Here is an 8626-nt window from a genome sequence, read left to right as displayed (position 1 = left end):
TGCACTGATGGATTGCTGGATTTGGAGTGGGCACTTGCTAAGATGCTGTCTAACCAGCCAAAAGATAATCCTCTCCTTCAATTTTAAATGTGGATATTGGCATACAATAACCTGCATTTCTATAGCGCCCTAAAGGCAGTAAAGCATCCCAAGATGTTTCACTTAACCGCAGAAGGTGACAAAGTGAGATGAGGAAGCGGCCATTCAACCATTTAAGCATGTTCTCCCCTGCCATTCGGTTAGATCAAAGCTGATGTCTATCTTAGCTCTGACAACCCATCTTGTTTCTGTAACACTTAATCTACTTGCTTTAAATAAATCTATCCATATCCATCTGTCCAAACCTTAAATTGATCAACTTGCCTACAACCATAGTTAACTCACCAACTTTAAGGGCATTTAAATGGTCATTGGATAAACACAAGGATGAAACTGGAGTAGTGTAGGTTAGGTGGGCTTCAGATTGGTTTCACAGGGCAGTGCAGCATCGAGGGCTGAAGGGCCTGTACTGCACTGTAATGGTCTATGTTCTATGTTCTAACTCAATGCTCTTACAATATAGAATGGAACATTTTTTCTGCATTAAAGGTCATTTGGTTGCATAGAGTTTCAGTTTTGCTGATAACATTTTGTCAAAGCTTTTTCTTTTACACTCATCAGGAGACAATTCACAAGGATACTGATATAAAGGGGAACATGTCTTTACCCTAAATAAGAAGGGAGTGTTAATTGTATACAGCAAGCGTAGAATGCTAAGAATTCTGCTGAGAACCTACTTTAATAGAACATAGAACATTACACCGCAGTACAGGCCCTTCAGCCCTCGATGTTGCGCCGACCTGTGAAGCCAATCTGAAGCCCATCTAACCTACACTATTCCATTTTCATTCATATGTTGATCCAATGACCATTTACATGCCCTTAAAATTGACGAATCTACTACTGTTTTAGGCAGACCGCTCCACGTTCCTACTACTCTCTGAGTAAAGAAACTATCTCTGACATCTGTCCTAAATCTATCACCCCTCAATTTAAAGCTATGTCCCCCCCCATGCTAGCCATCACCATCCGAGGAAAAAGGCTCTCACTGTCCACCCTATCTAACCCTCTGATTATCTTGTATGTCTCAATTGAGTCACCTCTCCACCTTCTTCTTTCTAACAAAAACAGCCTCAAGTCCCTCAGCCTTTCCTCATAAGACCTTCCTTCCATACCAGGCAACACCCTAGTAAACCTACTTTGAACTCTTCCTAAAGCTTCCACATCCTTCCTATAATGCGGTGACAAGAACTGTACACAGTACTCCAAGTGAGGCCGCACCAGAGTTTTGTACAGCTGCAGCATGACCTCATGGTTCCGAAACTCAAACCCTCACGCAATAAAAGCTAACACACCGCATGCCTTCTTAACAACCTTATCAACCTGGGTGACAACTTTCAGGGATCTATGTAAATGGACACCAAGATCTCTCGGTTCATCTACACTACCAAGAATCTTACCATTAACCCAATATTCTGCATTCCTGTTATTCCTTCCAAAGTAAATCACCTCACACTTTTCTGCATTAAACTCCATTTTCCACCTCTCTGTCCGGCTCTCCATCTAATCTATGTCCCTCTGTAAACCACAACATCCTTCGGCACTATCCATAATTCTGCCTATCTTAGTGTCATCTACAAATTTACTACTCCATCCTTCTATACCCTCATTCAGGTCGTTTATAAAAATGACAAACAGCAGTGGCCCCAAAACAGATCCTTGCTGTACACCACTAGTAACTGAACTCCAGGATGAACATTTCCCACCAACCACCAACCACTGTCTTCTTTCAGCTAGCCAATTTCTGATCCAAACCACTAAATCCCATGCCTCCATATTTTGTGGAACAGCCTACCATGGGGAACCTTATCAAACACTTTACTGAGATCCATATACACCACATCAACCGCTTTACCGTCATTCTGTTTGGTCACCTTCTCAAAATACTCAATAAGGTTTGTGAGGCATGACCTACCCTTCATGAAAACCATGTTGACTATCCCTAATCAACGTATTCCTCTCTAGATGATTATAAATCCTATTACTTATAGCCTTTTCCAATACTTTACCCACAACCGAAGAAAGTCTCACTGGTCTATAATTACCAGGTTGTAATTTGGGCCCAGATTGTGGCACACATGAGTATCCTGCAAGCTACTAATACACAGGGACTTGTTCTTTGCAGACAAAAAGAATGTGTATACACATTGCACCCATTTTGCCTTAAAATAGTAACAACACATCCCTAGCTATGATTCTTCAGTCCCATATCGTGACCAATCAAAGCCAACTTGCCTGGTTTAAATTTAAGCAAAGTTTGGCAGTTAACTGTCAATCATTACCTAACTGGTGTATTCTTCATGGCAATATTGCTACCAATTAGGGTTCACATGTCAACAAATCAGCCCAAGCTCACCCAGTCTTAATACCTGTAACATTTGTATTCTTGAAATGTCCTGATGGATGCATCAAGCGCAACTTGTTACTGAGTCAGCAATCACCTTAAGTTTCCATTTTGGAGTAATGTTATCCAACTATGAGGGCAGGATTTCTCTGCTCAGTTCAGCTGCAATCAGAAACAGCATGATCAGTATTTTTCTACATTTACAGAGTGATTTTCCCACCAGATTTCCTGTCAACCACAGATTCTATTCATTCCTTATGAGTCCTAAAATTACTACTTTTTATTTTAGATTTCAACTGGAGAAAATGCACATGTATCCTTACAATTCTTACAATACAGCAATTGTGCCCCCTTGGCCAGAGGCCATTCTCTCATGATTAATTTATGAGGTTCGCTGTGAACCTGTTCATTATTTTGATCAAGAAATTAACTAAGCTATTCACAGTGTTATGCAGACATTATCAAACCAATCCATTTATTGACTACAGCAGTAAAACGTGACCAGCCTTGATTCCTTCTGAAGAGATAAGCAATTATGAACAATACGTTCAGCCAATTTACATATATTAAAATAAACAGTTACCAAAGTAAATATTTTCAATACTTTCCAAAATAACTTTATGCTTTGCATATACACCAAAGGCACATGCGCACACACTTATGGTTAATTCATTCTGAAGCTAAAGTAGGAAACCAGGTAGTAGTCTTTTACATAATACTAGATTCATTTAAAGAATATCTCACATGGCACACTTACACACACACATTCCAACATGTGCTTTCACATTCCTCAGGCCAATTTCTCATCCATTCAGAGTCAACCTGCCTGGTTTAAATTTAATCAAAGTTTGGCAGTTAATTGTCAGTCGTCATCTAACTGATGCATTCTCCATGACAACACCCCTACCAATCATTGTCTACTTGCCAACCAAACAACACTCTGTTCTCATAGAGTAGAAAACACATGTTCACATGTACATTTATACATACATATGTACACATGTGTATTTTATGTATATATTCTATACGTGTGTGTGTGTGTGTATATACACAAAGACACGTGCAGAAACGTGCATATACACAAAGACACATGCACTCTCCTCCTACATTCACAGATGCTCCCATATGCACACAGTAGGACAAAGGTTCCACAAATGTTTCAATTTGTGAGTAGGCTTTCCCAAAGTTGAATTGGTCAGCTGTCTGGCAGTTTTTTTGCAGAAAAGACAGTGCCAGGTCATCACCAATTTTTCCCTGATGAATTTAACATTCACAATTGAGGGAGAGGAACCTTGCTGCACACTTGAAAGAAAAGATTCTCTTTGGTGAGTTTCTGTAGACAAATCCTCTCAGCTCTAGCCATCCTCCTGCTGTTGGAAGTGTCAAAGACTGGGTGGATATGAGAGTTGTTGTCAAAGGCATTACACGTAATGGAGATGCTGGGGGTTTGAAATCCAGGTTTTCAACTGTGAATTGCATATAGAATTCATATGACAGGCCTTGTTTCTGTTTTGGAAAATACTGTCCATCCAGAGAAACAAATCATTTCTTAATTATCCTTGGTGATCTTACATTTTCTGTACGAACATGGACCTCTGTAGTTGTACTCAACCAACATAACCTGTAACAGATTACTTGAACATTTTTGCTGCTACCTTGTAGAGATGGCAGAGGTACTAGAGGATAAGTTGAACTCTGGAACAAGTGTTAACTATAAGTTAATTGAGGGCAATCAGATGAGTATTTGATTGTGAGTATACATATCTGGGGAACAAGTCATCAATGGGCTTTGACTCTATAGATCAACCTTTAAACTCTGGTATCTATCCATTGGTACGTTAATACTATTGGGCTCAGAACCCCGAATGTTGCCTATCTTGCTGGAGCTACCATCTTGGAATGTAATTCCAGATGGGATTTGAGGGAATTTTTGTACACCCAAAGCATGGAGGGAATCAAAACATTTAAGAAGTATTTAAATGTGTAGCTGCAATGCCAAGGCTATGGTCAAGGACTGGAAAATGTCCCATAAAATACAAAAGGGACTATTTCAATAAATACATTCATTGCATTTCATTGTATTTATAATTCAAAAATAGGTCATTCAGCCAACAGGCCAGAATATTTATGTTCCACATGAACCTCTCACCATCTCTCTTCATACAACCTCATCAATGTAACCTTCCTTTCGTCCTCATGTGTTACCTATTCCTCCCCCACTAACATACCCTCCCTCCCTCTAGTAGTGCAATTTACATTGTCATCGCCCTCTGTATAAAAGATGATTCTCTCAGGTTCCCTATTGGAATTATTAGTGACTATCATATATTTGTTTCCAATTTCTAAACAGTAACATAATAGCAATGCTCCTTGACTATTAATCCAGGGGTCAGCCTGAGGTGGGTGGTTGAAACCCCATCATAGAATCCCTCCACTGTGGAAAGAGGTCATTTGGCCCATTGAGTCCACACTGAGCATCCCACCCAGACCCAGCCCTCACCCCATCCCTGTAGCCCCACATTTCCCCATGTCCAATCCACCTAACCTGCACATCGTTGGATTGTGGGAGAAAACTGAAGCACCTGGAAGAAACCCACGCAGACACAGGGAGAATGTGCAAAGTCCATGCAATCACCCAAGGGTGAATTCAAATCCAGGTCCCCGTGCTGTGAAGCAGCAGTGCTATCCACTGAGTCACTGTGCCACCCACCATGACAACTGGTGGAAATTTTAATTTAATTCATGAATTGGAAATCCATCTCAGTAATGATGCAATGAAGGTATCAGTGTTTGTCATAAAAGCCCACCTGGGTCACTGACTCCCTTTCGGGAAGGACATCTGCCATCTTTGTCTGGTCTGGTCTACATATGACTGCAAACCCATAGCAACATGGTTGACTTTAAACTACCCTGTGAGGTATCTTGAACTTAATGCCTTCTGGTGTTTGATGATATTGCTGAATTCTTCTAATTCTGCCTCTGTGTGAGTCCAAATATCCATTATGACAACAAAAAGCACTGAAGTTAAGGTTACTATTCAACTGAATGAACTGATAAAGGAATTAAGAATGAAAAAGTAGCCCACAAACATCAAATGAGAAAATCTTAAGAGGAGTCCTCAAGGAGGAATGAAAAGTATGTCTTATTCCCCAATTTCTATCAACACTTTAGTTGCATCAGATTTTTAACACTTCTATCAAATCTCCTCTAAGGTGACCAACCCCAGCTTCTCACAAGTATCCCAGAAACTGGAGAACTTAGTTTCTTAAATCATCCTCTTGTTTTGTTTTCTGCATCATGTCTAAAACCTTCACATCCTGCTGAAAGTGTGGTGCCCAGAATTGGATACAATACGAGAGGTAAGGGCCAGACTAGTACTTCATAGTTCAGGGACTTGCTTAAAGATTCCTTTAGTGTCTGCTCAGTGACGATGGGCATGAAGACAGGGAAGAGCCTAGGCTGACTCTTTGTTGGCCTGATTGAGTAGTACTTACTCTCTTAATTGGGCTTTTTAATAGAGGGAGAGGGCAATAATATTATGGCACTGTGGCTCAGCGGTTAGTACTGCTGTCTCACAGTGCCAGGGACCCAGGTTCGATCCCAGCCTCGAGTGACTGTCTATGCGCAGTTTTCACATTCTCCCTGTGTCTGTGTCCAAAGATGTGCAGATTAGGTGGATCAGTAGTGGGGAAATATAGGTTTGGGTTGCTCTTTAGAGGGTAAGCGTGGACTCGATGGGCTGAATGACCTGCTTCAACACTGTTGGGAATCTATGATTTTATAACATTCAGGGTGTGTATCTGCAAACTGTCTATGAGGAAAGTGGCTTTTTTATCCATTTTAAATTGTACTTCCGTTTTAGGAAAGAAAACAGCTCATTGATCGCATGAAACTGAATACATTGTGATATTTAATTTGCACTAATAACATTCATATCTTTAGCCTTGCTTTGAGATTAAGGAGCTGAATATTTTCATTTGGCAAATTATTCTAGAATAATGAGGACATCAAAAAACGTGGCTAATTTTAACATTAATTTATTACACGGAAGCATGGCATTTCCCAATCTATCACATTAAATGCATTTTTAATTGAAGTTAATGCTATTATTATGTAAATAAGCAAACTAAGCCTTTCTATTGCTTTAGAAAGCTTTTGTATCAATATTCATTTATTAATATTCATAACTAAACCTAATTCTGTTCTAAAAATCAGCGGATGTTTATGAAATGTCTTTTACTAATATTTACCACTCAATATTCATGTCGGCTGTAGCTGCATATTTTACTTCTTCTAAAAAGTTAACTTTTATTCGGAATTGTGACAGTTGTAACACTGGATGTGAAATACATTTCAATATCAATACACTGAAATTCTTCAATATAACAAATTTGTCAAAAAATTATTGAAAATCTGAAATTGTTGGTTCATTATCCGTTTCCTAGCATAATCAACGTTAATTTTGAACTATAACTCACTCAGATACATAAACTGACAGGTGCGTCACTGAAGCCCCCAACTCTGACCCTTAGTCACTGGGATCCCAGTACTAACCATCAATCTCCTCTCACAGTGCTCGTTCATGCACAGTCTCAGGTTTAATACAATCAGAGACCCTTGTCCACACTAGCTCTCTGCAGGAGAATCACAGTGTCGATCTCCTAAACACCCCCCATATAAGCCTGTATGATGTTGCACTGCAAATATCAGTCTGATCAGCTGCCACCCTTTTGGATGCCTCCATTAAAACCCGCCTTCACCACGCAAGTGCATTTCAGACCCACAATCGTACTGGAAAGGAAAGGTACCTCAGAAACGGGAACACCTCACAAAGCTGGCTATCTCACTCTGCCACCATGCAGTAAACACCATGTGTGGTTTTTCCCACTAACAGGATGTCTAAACTAAAAACACATTTTGCCTACCACACAAAGACGCAATGTGACGAGTTTGTGCTGGTGTGATGCCAGGAACATAGGCCAAACATCTCCGCAATTGGTAGGCTGTATCAAAGTGTTGCTTTCAAAAGGATTGTCATCTACTATCTGCTGCATACCACCACCAAATAAACCTGCTCTTCATTTTGAAGGAACTGCTTCCTCTGCAACCTGTCCCATTCCACTACCCCCAACATGTCACTTGGCCTGTCCTCACCCACAGCACCAGTGCAATTGCAGAATTAAATACTTGCTCTTTTACCTCCTCACTCTCCAAGGCCTCACTCATCAATGAAGCAACTGTTTAACTTGCAATCTTCCAATCTACACTACAAAACCCACTTTTCAGAATGCAGTCTCCTCTACATTATCAAAAGTCATGTGACACTGGGTTATAGTCCAACAGGTTTATTTGAAACCGCAAGCTTTCAGAGCCTCTGCTCCTTCCTCCGGCAGCTAGTGAGACAGAACACTGTACATTGGACATAATTTATAAAATAAGATCAAAGGGTCATACAACTTATGCAGATATATTGAGCAAACATTAGATGGCTATTAAGTCTTTCATCAGTTAGAATGGAGTTGCAGGTTTCAATTGATTAATATGTAAATTCCTGCCTCAAGATAACTTCAGGCTGAGGTCAGACAATGCAGTTTGGGTGCGGCGCCATGTTCCAAGTCTGTTGGCATCTCATCCTAGAGCCAGACCGGTTTTATTTTCAAAGTAGGAATTTATAAAATGCCACATTGACTGACTGACTGACTGTCTACAGGTTGTGCGCTTTCTGAACAAAATAGAACTTATCCGCAAATTCAAAACTACCCCTGGTGGTGGTGGGGTGTGGGTGTGAGTGCACACAGAGAAAGTGAGCACGTGAGAGTTTGTGCACATGGATTTGGGGAGGGAAAGAGGAGAGGAAGAGAACATATTTAAGAATGAGAGTATGTGCACCCTGTATATGAGGGGGGTGGGGGGGGGGGGGGGGGGGGGAAGTAGTATGTGTAGTGAGGATTGAGCAGACTGGGTGAGTGTTTTGCAGAATACCTCTGTCCAATCCATAAACAGGACTATGACCTTCCAGTTTCTTAGCACTGCAATACTATCACATTTGTCTTAAATCTGGGCCAGTAATCCAGAGAATGACAAGACAAGCTGGATGAACAGCACCTCATTTTGCTTTGAGACACTTTTATAGCCTTCAGACCCTAATATTCCATGGTCCGCAGTCAGTGAACTCACCAGCCT

This window comes from Chiloscyllium punctatum, chromosome 32, assembly GCF_047496795.1.
Source record: "Chiloscyllium punctatum isolate Juve2018m chromosome 32, sChiPun1.3, whole genome shotgun sequence".
NCBI lineage: Eukaryota > Metazoa > Chordata > Chondrichthyes > Orectolobiformes > Hemiscylliidae > Chiloscyllium > Chiloscyllium punctatum.
The sequence above is the reverse complement of the archived record's forward strand: the minus strand, read 5'-3'. Positions refer to the sequence as shown.